The following is a 14,087-nucleotide window of genomic DNA, read 5'->3' as shown; positions in this document are numbered from 1 at the left end:
CCTCCTCAAAGTACTTCAAATCAGGTGCTCAAAAATGAGGAAAATTTGGGGCTGGGCTATGGCTCAGCAGTAGAGCACCTGCCTGGTATGTCTGAGGCACTGGTGTTCAATTCTCAGCACCACATGTAAATAAGTAAAATAAAGATTTAACTAAAAAAAAAAAAAATTTAGATGAGGAAAATTTATGTCAGCTTTGAAGCTGTTAGTGGAATATAAACTGGTAACAGGAAAACCTAAAATAGGTTGACCATCCCCAAAATGAAAATCCAGAATATTTTTAGCATTAATATGGCACAATGTATTCACAAATCACCTCTTGTTTAACAGGTCCCAGTCAAAAAGCAAATACAAGAAAAACATATAAAATTATTTGGGCTGTGTGTAAGGCCCATATGAAATATAAATTATTTTGTTTAGGTTTGAGTCCCACCCCAAGATATTATGTATGTGCAAATATTTTTTTAAATAGATTTTTTGGTCCCAAGCATTTTGGATAAGGGATACTAGACCTGCACAGCTTATTGTGCAATATATTTCTGATGTCACATCAGAAGAGCTCTTCCCTAACCATTTTTGAAAAACGTAGTACCAAAGTCATCCTTGCACAGGGATTCTAAACAAAGAGTCCACTGGCAGAATGCAGGTTTGTGAAATGGGGTAGGGTAAATATAATCACTGAAATGTAGTCATTCCTTTAGTATTCATGTAGAAGGCAAAATTATAGCAAAAGGAAATATCCAGGAAAAAAAAAATCATTCTTTAAAAAATCATTTACAGTTCTCCATTAGTTTCAAATTAGTCATTAGATCAGCCACTTCTGTTGGTATTTATTTACTAAAACATGAATTACTTCATCATAAATATTTAACAACTCAATAACTATTTCTATGCAATTGGTTTTTGTTGTAACCCTTCGTATTTTATTACATTTAAAAACCATTAGTCTTGAGCTGGGGATGTTGCTCAGTGGCAGAGCACTGGCCTAACACGAACCAAGCCCTGGGGTCAAAAATATTTAGTATCACAAAAATAAAACAAAACACAAAACACATTAGTCTGAGTTTCACTACACAAGAATGTTAAAAATGCCTGTCAACACGTGGTTTTATTTTCTTTACAGGATTTATCTCCCACAATTTATATCGTTCGTTTCTCTCCCTAGTGGAATGTTCAGTGCACGTAGGATGTGCGTCGTCAGGCACGGATTCCCAAGGACCAGAAAAAAATGACTGACTCACAGTGGGGTCCTCAATTTGTACACAGGGAGTCCTAATATAAAACAGTACACAGGAGTCAAGTCTTTCAATTTCATTACTACCATTAACTTAAGGCTCCAGCTTTTCCAATGTATTATTTGCTATTTTTTTTTTAACCATATACAATTTAGATACACATCCAAAATGAAAACAGAACATAAACCTGCCACATGCTACTTTTGCTCCAGGGATGACTCAGTTGCAAGGTGAACTGGAATGCAACAGTGAAAAAGACAAATAAAATAAATAATAGGTTCACTTTTTTTTCTTTTAAACTTGTTTTGTGTCACTCTTCATCACTTATAACAGGTACTTGAGTGAAGGACCCCTTGCAACTGAGGGCAGCGGGTCCTACTGGGCTCTTTCTTCCACGTGCCGGCTCCTTAAAGGCAGCCCACGAGGACAGGCTCCCACGTGAACGTTTCTTTACAGAAGACACAGGAAGACCTTCAACGTCACGTCGCCGGAGCCCTCAGAAAGCCCCCTTCTTAGCTGGGGCATTCTGAAGATCCCATGGGAGAGGCTAGGAGTTTGGCAGGTTCCTAGCTGGAAGAGCAGAGCCCCCTCAAGTTTCCCCCAACCGCGCCCCACATCGCCCTCCACTTAAGGGTTTTCAGGAACAAAGCCCCGGCCGCCAGGCCACCTCCGCACCCGCCACGGCCTAGCCCCACCCGAGTGCTCAGCTCCCAGGACCCCAACAGGCTGAAATCTTCACTCCCCCGCGCCCCGCCTAGGTTTTTCAGTTGGTCGGGGAGAAAACAAGCCCCCACGAGGCCCCCGCAGTAGAAGCTCAGACGCCGCCGTCCGTTAGTCCCCTGATGCCGGAAGAGTGGCGCGGACGCTCCATCCCGGGGTCCCCTTGCCCAGCCCTTTTCGGACCAGAAGGAAGGATTGCAGAGAAAGAATCGGGGGCGTTCGTCGCCCAGTCCCCCTAAGACAACCTGCAGATACTCCCACCCTCGGGCCACAGGGTCCCCTTCTCCGCTGGCGACGCCACCGCGGCCCTAGGAAGCCCGCGCGCAGCCCCCTAACCGCCGCCGCCCGCCCAGCGGTCACTCCTCCGCCGCGGCGCGGGCCGCGCGGCTACCCCAGCCTCCACAGGAGGCCGAGAAGGACTCCGGTCCAGCACGCGGGGCGGACGCTTCCCGGCCGCCGACCCCGCGGCCCGCAGCAGCCCAGAGCGCACACGAGGAGCCGTGGCGCCCCATGCGCTGCCCACCGCGCGCTCTGCTCCAGCTCGCCTTCGCCGCCGACTGCAGCCGCTGCGGGAGCCCCAGCTCCCAGATCCCCGAGGGACCCAGCCCCGACACCCCGGTTCTGTTCTCCCTTTCTTTCCCCCACGCCGTCCCGGGACTCGCAGCCTCCGCCGCGCATGGGGCCGGTTCTGGGGGAGGGAATGTAAACAAATCGGGGTTTTATAGTTACCTCACACTCGAGTGCCGTGTGCATCTCCTCTCCGCTCGGTACCAAACCCCGGCTGCACCAAATCGTGTATTCATCAAAGCCGGCTGCGCTAAATGCGTCGCGGAAGCCAGAGCGTCAGACGCCGCGCTACGCTAGCAGCGTACTAGGCCCACTCAGGTCCCTGCGCAGCCGCACCCCGTCTGCCTATGGGTGCTACGCTACGGGCGTACACGCACCACCCAGTCATTCACTTCGGAAACGCCGCCTGCGTAAGGGAATTGCACCACTCGCGGATTCCACACGGATGGTCAGAGCAATAGAAATTCGAGTCTACGCAAATTGCGGAGCCCCGTGGCTCCGCGCTAGTTTTGTTCCAAGAAAGGACACTGTGGGGGAGTTGGGGCAGCTTCTAACGCATGCGTGGAGTGCCCTTCACCACTTGCTTTTTCTCCCAGTGTTACAGATCGGTTCCTGAGGCCTTGGGCAGGCGAATGAGAAATGGAAGATCCTGGAGCAATCACTTTGGCCAAAAGGTGTCAGACTGATAAATTAGGATACTTATCTAAGTAAAATCTCTCTAATTCCTCCTCCTCTGTGAAAGTAACTGTTTCAGTCTCTTAGGGCAAAAAATGTGAACTTAGTGCTAAGTGCAATGAGTTTTTCATAGCTGACCCTACCCCTGCTTCGCCCGTTTAAAACGCACTTACTGTGGGCCTTTGAAGACTAAAAGGGAAAGTTGAGTCCTGAGAACATGTCACTCATTTAGAGTCATTTTGAGACTTTTGGCAACCTTTAAAATAGTCTTTCCTACTCCTTAATCGATGTACTGTTTCTTAACACCCAAGAGCAAAAACTCCTGATCAGCCAAGAAGTTGCAAGGGCTGCTGCCTGCATCGCACTTATTCTTGGCATTTTTTATGCCATAACTCCCATTTGAATGGTCTCTCCACCGCTTCCCATCCCCATCTTAAGCAACTAATAACCCACATTTTTCTCAAAAGTTGGATCTGGATATTTTATCTCTGCTTCATTACTCTGTTTCCTGTCCCAGCACATGTTGAAGTCTACCTGTATTCAACCATAATTTACTTAATTGTGAATTCTGGAATTGTCTTATTGGTATGTAGCTGGATGCATATAACCATGATTAATAATAATTGCAAGCATTAGTATGTGTTGGGTACTTCCAAAGTGCTTCTTATGTGTATTAATCCCCATAAAACAATCAAGTAGGAATTATTCAGGAAACCGAGGCACAAGAAGTTAAGTAACTTGCCCAAGATTACAGAACAAACAGGGAGAAAGGAAAATTGGGGTCCAAACCTACCCAGTGTGGCTACTTGGTGAAGAAGGTTGTTTCTTTTTTGTGTGTGTATTTGTTTTCTGTATATATTAGGCACCTAATTAATGCCGACCTACTGCCACAGCATTAAAAATCTCATATCTTCTTTCATATCTTTTTTTTCGTGTTTTGTGAAGCCACTCCATGGGCCTTACTCCTGCTGGCAAAGGGAGAAGTCCTGAGGTATGCAGGAAGGAGTTAGTCTCATATTAGTCTGATAGTTTCACTATTGCCTCTTACTGTGGGAGACAATGGCCATGATCCTCAGATCTGTGGATAAGTTGAGAGGATTGTTTTTAAAGTATTCCAAGAGTCATTTAAGTACCCTTAAAATATACATGTCTTTTTTTCTTTTCCAAACAAGATAGAGCACTTGCTTTTCTTATATTTTAGGGCAGCTACTCTGCTTTTTAATTTTAATACTTACAAAGCTAATGTTCAGCTGGTACATACAGATACAGCTGAGTCCTTGACCAAATACTGACAACTGCAACAAATACTACAACAAATACTGAAAACTGAAGCAGCTACAGCTCAGAATAAGATTTCCCTATGCTCTACACCAGTATCCCAACCCTTCCTCTCAAGGCTCCACAGATATCCACATTTTAGGAACCAAAAGGCTAATAATACCTGCTAAGATGGAGGCCTTGGGATCCAGATCTTCTTAGTGACTCCTATTCTAATTTGTTGTTGGCTATTCTTTACTAATTGTTTTAACTTTTAAATATTACATCTGCATAAAACTATATAAACTACTTGAAAATAGAGACCATGTCTCCTACTGCTTTTATAAACTTACCCAAGCATTCATATTCATTTAAATATATGCCTATTGATTTGGGGAGGGTTTACAGCAAAATTATTAGACAACATAAGTAATTAAGCTACAAACTATTGCACTGCTTTTTCCTACTAGGAAAAGGAATCTCACAAAACAACTTTCAGGCTTATGCAAAAGTACCTGCTGCTGGGAATTTATAATATATTAGAATCACAGAACTTTCTTGAAAGGGTAAGACTTTTTTTTCCCCAGCCACCTCATATGATTTATAAAGAAGCTCATTTGAACTACAAGAACAGTATAAATGATTTCCAGGATCTGAGAGAGAGAGATAATATTGAATTATGTGTAAATGGCTTACCTTTCATTGTTTGCTTATTCACACTGTTTCAGTCACAATATTATTTCACATATCTAAAATCTTAAATGTGACCAACCTTTTTGGGAGTCTTAATAAAATAAATCCAGCATCCTTTTTGTCTTTCCAAGGATTAGAAAAGAACCAGCTACAGTAGAGATTAAGAATCATATCTTATACTTAGATCTTTAGCTGCAACTGAAGGAAGTCCATGTCATAAACGTGGCTTTCCCTCTAACAAGAAAAAATAGTCTTCATCCACAGTGAAGATAAGAATCTTTAATGGATTCTATAAAGAACATGACTGATTCTAAGAAATCAGACCTTTCAAATTCAATTATTCTTTTTATGAATCAAGATTCGTAACAAAAATAAAGAACTCTGTAAATTCTTCTTTAATTTAAATCAAATTTTCACATGACAAAAAAAGTTTGGCTCAGACAGGGTTATGTCTAATAGGTCATTAGACAAGAATACAAGCAAGACTAAATAATACTGATATAGTGTGGGTACGAAGTGGGAGATTAAGTACCAGAATGGGTATTAAAGAGCTGGAAAAGGAAGACTTCAGGAATCTGTTAAGTTCTAAATGTTGACCTTAAAGTTAGTAACTACCTATTTATTTTCAGATACCATATACTTCAGCCTGGAGTTTGAAACTCTAGTTCTGGATCTGATGCCAGAGAAATGTAAAAGGTACATCCCATTCCTGTTCCTTGGGGCCTGTGGCACTGTCTAACATCTAATGAGGTAAGGACATTATCAAGAGGAGGAGGTGGGATACCTAGGGCAGTCTTTTTCAGATTCTTTGAGAAACTAGGACTCCCCAGTCTTACTGTTTTTTGCATAGTCTCAAGACTTCCTAAACTTAAGATATATGGAGCTGGGGATCTAGCTCAGTGGTAGAGCTCTTGCCTAGCATGTAGGAGGCTCTGATTCAATTCCCAGCAAGGCAGGGGAGTGTGAAGGTGGAGGTGGTAATAAACAAACCTTGAGAGGTCTGTGGCAGTTACACTAAAATAACACAGTTGCCCTTCTGCCCTATTCTAAAGAGCAAGGCTTATATATCTGAGGCCATCCTCTTCCACAGAGCCCACCATTTTTGAGATGCTAGAAGAGATAAGCCAATCCACCCTGGTAAGAGACAAATTTGACTAATGTGCCTGTCAAGTGAAGTCATTCTGAATTGGTAGGCTAGTGCAGACGCTATCTGCAAAGACAAAAATAGATTGGAGAAATGAAATGATAACACAAAACTTTAAGCAACTTCCCACCCAGAGAAGAAAAATTAACTTTTATGATCTTCATGGATGAAGATAGCATTAAAGTAGCCAGACCTCTTAGTCTCCTGAGCCAGCAATGCAAACAAAAGGTCTGTAACATGAGGCATCTCTACTGGGAGAGAGACAATAACAGAGAAGCTCAAAAACCTCCAATTAATTCACTGTGGTGAGTTTTTTCATAAATAAAAGTATGAACTGGCTCCAGAGAAAGAGGAAGATACATTCACAAAACAACTCAGAAAGCCAGACCAAGAGGCAGAAGGCACATTTGTCCACATGTGTCAGGAAGACTTATATGCCCAAACCTAACTATTCACCAAGGCCTGAAATTCCATGTTTAGCCCTTCATTTGTGGGTCTTGAAACCAGAAACTTTGAGAAAAGTTACTGCCACTTTGTTGTTTTTATTGCTAAGAGAGTAACACACCACCCCACCCCCACCCCCACCCCACCCCCACCCGCCCCAAGTCTTTTCTGAAGAGGACATTCTAAAAGAAGAAAATATGGTTATCTAGATTCCTAAGGGCAGTGTGGTGCAAAGTGAAAGAAGGAAAACTGTAGACAAATTGCCAGCCTCTCAATCCTGCTTCTTCTGGTCAACCTTGTTCACTCACAGAATGTGAAGATGAAGAAAAACCGAAGGCTTGACAGACAGCCACTAGTATTAACCATGAGGACCTAGATGCTTTCAGGCAGCAGTTTTAGATCCTTTGGAATTCTAGCAGTACAGCAGAAATCGATCTTCCAAAACTCAACTCTTAGTCATAAGAATTAGAAAATAGTGGAATGAAAATAGCTACATTAATATTACAAATTTGAAAAGTATTTAAGATGGTTACACTTCAATTTAAGGAAAATTGTCAACATGGGAATGAATTAGTAATAAGTGACCATGTAAATTTATTTTTTAAAATGGTTTGTTAAACTTGTTGAAATTAATAAATCTATTTTTAAACTTCATTTTAAAACTCTCATTACATGATAATAAATTTCAAATCTTGCCTGGGGCTTCTAAGATAATTAATAAGGAGACCCATTTCACAACTGACATTTATGAAAACAATCAAGAATATCTTTTAAAATCAAGACATACTTGTTTTTTCTTAGCAAATATTGCTTACCTTTGTTTATTAAAAAAATTTCACAGCAAGAATCCAGCGGAACTCTAAATATTAGGGAAGGCAATAAATAAATTGTCAAAACAAGGGTGATTTGTAGAGATTTCTGAATTTTTCTTCTACTATTTCTAAGTAAAACTCTTTATTCTTAATAAAATAAGCCACTTTTTCCAATCTTCACAAATCTCATCAACCACTTCTTAATAGCATGTGTTTTTATAGAAGTTTTAGGAACTTCCTTATGTTTATGGGGAATAAGGCTTCTGGCAGTGCCTAACAGTCCAAGACCCACCAGGCTTGGCTGGCTTTCTTTCTCATAAATGATCTCACCTGCAGCCTCCAATGATTTCACTATATCCAAGTTTCATCCTAATTATGACAGTTGCCTTCTCTAAGCAGTTATGTTTCATAGTCAGTCTTCCCACCCTACACACATGAAATTGTATCATTTAAAATGTCAGGCCCTATTAAATGCTTTAATATAATAATTCACTTTATTCTTATAACAATGCTATGCAGTGACTATCATTAGGTCTATTTATAAAAATACTGAGGTAACCACATAGCATATGGCAGAGCCAGGACCCCAGCCCAGGCAGCCTGGCTCCTGAACCTGTTCTCTTAGGCCCCATCTGTTGAGGCTGTATGCAGCACCCTATTTTTTTTTTTTTTAGGATAACTGTGAAGCCAGAATTAGGCAGATAGGCAAGAGTCCATCCTGAGAATGGAGGAATTGAAATGTTAATTCCTTCAGAGCCCTTCCTCCACCCTTAGACAACCTGCCCCAGCTCCAACCTATTGTTAAGGTAACGCCTCCCAGGAATTTTCCCTCCCTACAGGGAGTTGTTAATTACACCCCCTTCCAGCAGGGATCACTCTACCTTGGCCCCTCTGGACTACCTGATTCCCAATTTTTGACCATCCCATATCCCTTTTTAAATAAACCCTGCTTTATATGCTTGCTTCCGTGTATACTTCAGTATCTGAGGAACAACTGTACTACTTTGTCTGACAAAGTTGGTAATTTTAAAAAAAGAAGAGAAAATTAAAGGAACCCTAAACTGGTAGCTTCCCAGTCTGTAAATGCCAGGTCAACAGGTCAATGGGAATTTTAAATGTAATATTAAATGAAAGAAAAAAAAATCAAGATACTTATACTGTGAACATTTTTTTTTTTTTTTTGCACTTTCCCTTTCAGCCTGTTGAACTTAAATCAATTCTAAGGGTGATATTTATTCTAATATTTTAGTTAGCCAATCTGGTTATACATCCAGTTGAAAGGTTCCCCCTTTCACAGTGTTTTGATCCAGTTGTTCAAGTATGTGTTTATATTAGTAAAGTTATATTAAAAATTAAGCAGAATCAGGTGCATGTTCATGACTTCAATTCTAGTAATGTAAATATAAAGGGCAAATATGCAAATCAATGAAGAATAGATTGGGTGCAGGAAAATATATTCTAGCAGATTTAAAGTGAAATTCATTTAGAAAATGAAAGAACATTTCTATCCTCAGATTCATATGACTCTATATTCTCTGCCAGTCTACCTTGAAAAAATAGATAAGTATAAAGGGAGGGCAAGGACATATCTTCAAGCAAAAGTTTGTGCTTCTGCTATATGCAAGCCAATATGTAAAGTAGTTAAGATGCCTGTGAACAAAATGAGATTATTGCTCTTAAATAATCCAGGGGGGAAGGTTATTAAGGAGGTAATTATAGAGTGCCAAGTGCTATGTTAGAGATAGGTATGGGTGTCTATAGCAGTAGGCTTCCTAAAGGAAGTAACATCTGGCTTCTGTTTTAAGGATGAGTAGGAGAGACAGGTAAAGGGGTGTGGGGTGGGGTTTCCCCACACAGATAAATGACATCGGTGAAAGCTTGGTTTTTAGTTTAGGAAACTGAAACAACACCAGTCCTGTGTGGTTTTGGTGTCAGAGATTGAGAGAGATGAGACAGGACTGGTAAACAGGGCCTTTGTGTACCATCTTAAGAAGTCTGAATGCTACCCCGAGGGCAGTAAGAGCCTCTGAAGAATTTTAAGCAGGCAGGTGGCATGATCACAGGCAAGAAGGGAACTGAAGAATAGGATTAGTGTGGTAGACAGACTAATGACCTCTTCCCCTCCCAGAGATGCCCACGTCCTAATCCCTGGAAACTGGCAAAGGGGAATAAAGGTTGGAGTGAAATTAAATGACCAATTTAAACACGCAGGTCCCTAAAAGCAGGAGATGGAGGGAGAAGAGGTGGCTGAGAAATTCAAAGTTTCAGAATTTTTCTGCTTTCTTATTGCTTTCATTAAACTCCAACCTACCGTACTTTGGCCCAGCTTGGCATTTCTTTCAAATCATCAGTAATCAGCTACTGTTATTCTGCACAATAGTTTATCCATTCCAGTAATTAGTATAAGAGGTGATAGTATAACTAAACGTCATTTGACTGGTTCCAAAGGATAGAATAACATTATTTAATAACTATATTCTATGAGAGTATGGTTTCACATTATTGAATCAACCCACATAATAGAAATGAAATCGCGTGGGCAGACTCAGAGGGCATTCATCCCTAAGCATTTCCTAAGTGAACATCCCTATAAGGCTCAACCTTCTCTTTCCTCCTTGTCATAATCATAGATCCTTCAAAAGAATTGTCTACACACTTACTTGATCCCCTTTGCAACTCACCTGTTGAAGTTGGGCTTCCATCCCTACTCAGTCACACAAATTGCTACCATAAGCCTAAGTTACTAAAGCCAACTGTGGCTTTCAACTGGTATTGTATTTGATTTCTCTGCTACATTTCAGGCAGTTAACTACTTCTTCCCTCAGCTCCTCAGGGAATTTGATGTGGTTGATGGTGGGCTGAGAAAACATGCCCAGGATAGACACCTTGGGCAGTAGTCAAAGGGTGATGTCTCCTTCTGCCATGCTGATTGTCCCACCAAGTAAGACACCTACTTATATCTCCCACCTCCATCCTTGCTGTCTTTTACATAAAAATCTTGTAAAGCGTGCGCGCGCATGCGCGCGCGTGAGCATATACACACACACACACACACACACACGCACGCACACACATTTTAATAGCAGATAGCATTCTTCTGGTTTTTCAAACCTCATTGACTAATTTCTTAGAGAGCTTTTGTTCTACAATCTTCCGTACACATGGACAACCTCTTCTGGTTCCTCTTATTTATCATGCTATACAAGTGTTTATAAAGGAGTGCTTCAAGGACCACTTGCACCAAATTCTCTAGGGGCTCTTATTAAAAGTACAGTTTCCCACTGTCCTCCAAGACTTGCTGAACCAGCATAATGAGGAGTAAGGAACAAAAATCTGCATTTTAAATCAGTTTCCAGGTAATTCTTTTTTAAAATTTAGATTAAAAGAGCTGAATGCTAGCCTAGCATGCTTGAGACCCTGCGCTTGATCTCTAGGACCATTAAAAAATAAAATAAAGGAAAGAAAAGTTGGACAACAACTGCTAACGTACTCAATACATTCATCCTTGGAAATTTTATACACTCCTATATTAGTCCATTTTCTATTGCCTAACAAAATATTTGAGGTTGGATAACTTTTAAAGAAAGGAGGTTTATTTAGCTCACAGTTTGAAGCTGAAAGTTCAAGGTCAGGCAGCCCCATTGACTTGTTCTCTGGTGAGGGCTGCATTTGCTGGTTTACTCTGTGACAAATGGCATCAAGACAAGAGCACATGCACACACAAGAGATCACATGGTGAACTGGAGAGGTAGAGAGAACAAGGAGGGGCCCAGGGCCAGTCTTGCTCTTTCATAACAACACTCCCACAAGAACTAATCAGAGTCTCATGAAAACTACCTTAATGCTTTAAAGACCTAAAGACCCACTAGTAGACCAACCTCTTAAAGGTCCTATCGCATTTTAAAAACATTTTATTTTTGGCAGTACTGGGGATCAAATCCAGGGCCTGGTGCATGTGAGGCAAATAATTTTGCCTCTAAGCTACGTCCTCAGCCCTTTATTTTGATACAAGGTCTGACTTAGTTGCTTAAACTTAGATGGATCATCCTGCCTCAGCCTCCCAAGTAGCTGGGATTATTGGCATGTGCCTCAGGCCTGGCTTCCACCTCTTAACATCATCATACAAACTATTAACACCTTTGGTTTGGGCATAAACCACATTGAAACTATAGCAAATCTCATGTTTTCAGTTTCTATCTCTATGCAGGTAACATCTGTGATATGAACATTACACTTGAATGTCTCCTAAGCAACTCGCAATTTAAGATGCACCAAACTAATCACATTGTCTCTCCATCTTCCCACCCTTCTCTTGTTTTCCCCAGTTCTCAAAATTGTCTTATTATATTTCCTGGGAGCATCAAGGAAGAGGAGCAGAAGAAAGGTAGTCATTCTTATCTTATTCTATCAATGCCTGTAAGGTTATTTCTCCTTATGCTGTATTAATTATTTCTCTCCCTCTCCCTCTCTCTCTCTCTCTTTTTAATTTTAGAGACAGAGTCTTGCTGTTTTGCCTAGGCTGGCCTGGAACTCCTGGGCTCAGTGGATCCTCCTGTCTCAGCCAGGACTACACATGTGTGAACTGGTGACTCTTAAATCTCACCACACCCTTGTCACTCCCCTAAAGTTATGATCATTTATTGGCAGAACTAGTTGGATCCTGATGAAGCTCACGTCCAATCCACTCTCCACAATGAAAGTCAGAGCCATCAGTAACTTGTTGAGTTACTGTCATGTATAAAACTTCCAAAGCTTCCCACAGCCCGTGGGTTAAATAATTTACCTGACAAACAGTGTTTGATCTAATCTGATTCCATATTATCTCTGTGAATTTACATCTCATTACTCTAGAATTATGCTTTCCAAAATATGGCAGCCACAAGTCACAAGTGGTTGTTTAACACTTGAAGAGTGGAGAGTCTAAATTGAGATGGTGATTTAAATGTAAAACACACAATGGATTCCTAGAATCTAGTGCAAAATTATAAAAACATCAGTAATAATTTTTCATACTGATTATATGCTGAGATTATATGATTTTAAATATATTGGGCTAAATAAAAATATTAAAATTTCACTGAATTCTTAATACTTTCTTGAAATAACTACTAAAGATGTTTAAACTGCATTCATTGTTTACATTGTTTTACTGTTGCAACTCTATAACCCAACTATATTGAGTGACTTGTTATGTTTCTTCAAATGTCATGCATTTCCTTACTTAATTAAGGTGCCTCCTTTCTTCTGCACCCTTTCCCTTTCCTTCCTCTCCTACCTGTCCTTCAAGATTTCATTTAGCTATCACTCTGAGCTTCCCTGTCCTTTCTCTTTGCAGACCAGCCCTAGGATACGAGTCTTGCTCTGCACTGGCACCTAGACTTCCCCCACAGCACATCATTTGCACTGTACTTGTGTTTGCTAGTCTATCCCATTCCCTGTACCAAGAATTCCTATAATCACTGAGTCCTTGATAGCAGGGTTGTGCCAGTAGTATCCCTTCAGCCTCCAGTCCACTGCTTGGTATAAAGTAGGTACAGTAAATACTACTGCCATGGCTGCTGAGAATGGCTTCCCTGGACCCAAAGCATGAAACATGGCCGATAATAGTATTTTCAGGATGAATTATGAATTAATATTTTCTGTTTAGCCTTCACCTGTCAACATCCTATCCAACAAGACACCCAACTCACTCTCATTTCTTTTGCCCCCAGCAGAATAACTTCACCATTTATTAACTGAGGAAATGATCAGAGAACAAAATGAACAGAAATTTTGTCTTCTAAATATTTTTAAGTGACTTTACCACTGGAAGATATTCACTGTGAGAAAAATTACCTATTTATTGGACAACATTTTTATATCATTTCTAAAGATCAAGTCTTTGCAGGAATTTAAATGAGACCTAAAATCAAATCATATAATCCTGCACTGTTGGCATTCATAGAAAAGTTTTGAGTACATCAAAAAGTATTCTGGCATTCTCACATTGTAATTAACGTTTACCATGTTACTCCCTGGTTTTTTTTTTTTTTTTTAATTAGTGTACGCCAAATAAAAAGCAGTAAGAACAGACAATGCTGATTTTCATTCCTAAGTCTCATGAGATAGAAATTTTAAGAGGCATACTGTTCATACTTGGTTACTTCTTCATTCACTGTCATACCTTTGTTTACCCCCTGAGGAGAAATGGCTCACTAAAAAGTCATCATTGAATGAAGGTGTGTAAGAGACACAGGATTGGAGAGACAGAGAGCCCAAACCTGGAACAATGTGAGCAAGAAAATAAGATATCATTTTGGATTATAACCTGAGTTTAAAATAAATATTGATTCATCCATACTGATAGAAACAAATGATTAAAATAAACTAATAAATGAGGAAGAACAGACTGTGGAAAATATTCCATGTGGAAGCATTTCAAATAATTTATGTAGATTTTTTTCATCCTTGAAGAGCAAGAGCATAGCTTCCCAGTCACTTAAGTATGGGCTATGCATGCAGACTTCCTTTTAAAAAATATGGTCTGATAGCATGTGATGAAAA

General features: G+C 40.5%; 1 protein-coding gene and 1 long non-coding RNA gene across 4 annotated transcripts in view; one reads left to right on the top strand and one right to left on the bottom strand.

The window, feature by feature from the left end:
• Slc39a10 (solute carrier family 39 member 10) overlaps positions 1-14,087 on the bottom strand; it is a 141,871-nt gene that overhangs the window by 68,652 nt on the left and 59,132 nt on the right. Inside the window, exon 1 of one of the 3 annotated variants that reach the window (XM_046447273.2) lies at positions 2,682-2,965. The exons of the other annotated variants lie outside the window; for them this stretch is intronic. The gene's annotated coding sequence lies outside the window, so the exon portion shown is untranslated. Of the gene's footprint in view, positions 1-2,681; positions 2,966-14,087 lie in introns of those variants that run through there. 3 annotated transcript variants of the gene reach the window in all.
• LOC131424281 (uncharacterized) lies at positions 2,589-12,621 on the top strand. The gene is made up of 4 exons (XR_009227047.1): positions 2,589-3,193; positions 5,774-5,894; positions 11,870-11,928; positions 12,037-12,621. It is a non-coding gene; the product is annotated as an uncharacterized LOC131424281 (long non-coding RNA).

Source organism: Marmota monax, unplaced genomic scaffold (assembly GCF_021218885.2).
Source record: "Marmota monax isolate L192 unplaced genomic scaffold, Marmota_monax_Labrador192_F-V1.1 WCK01_AAM20220418_F8-fsc00007, whole genome shotgun sequence".
Lineage (NCBI taxonomy): Eukaryota > Metazoa > Chordata > Mammalia > Rodentia > Sciuridae > Marmota > Marmota monax.
The sequence above is the reverse complement of the archived record's forward strand: the minus strand, read 5'-3'. Positions and strand labels throughout refer to the sequence as shown.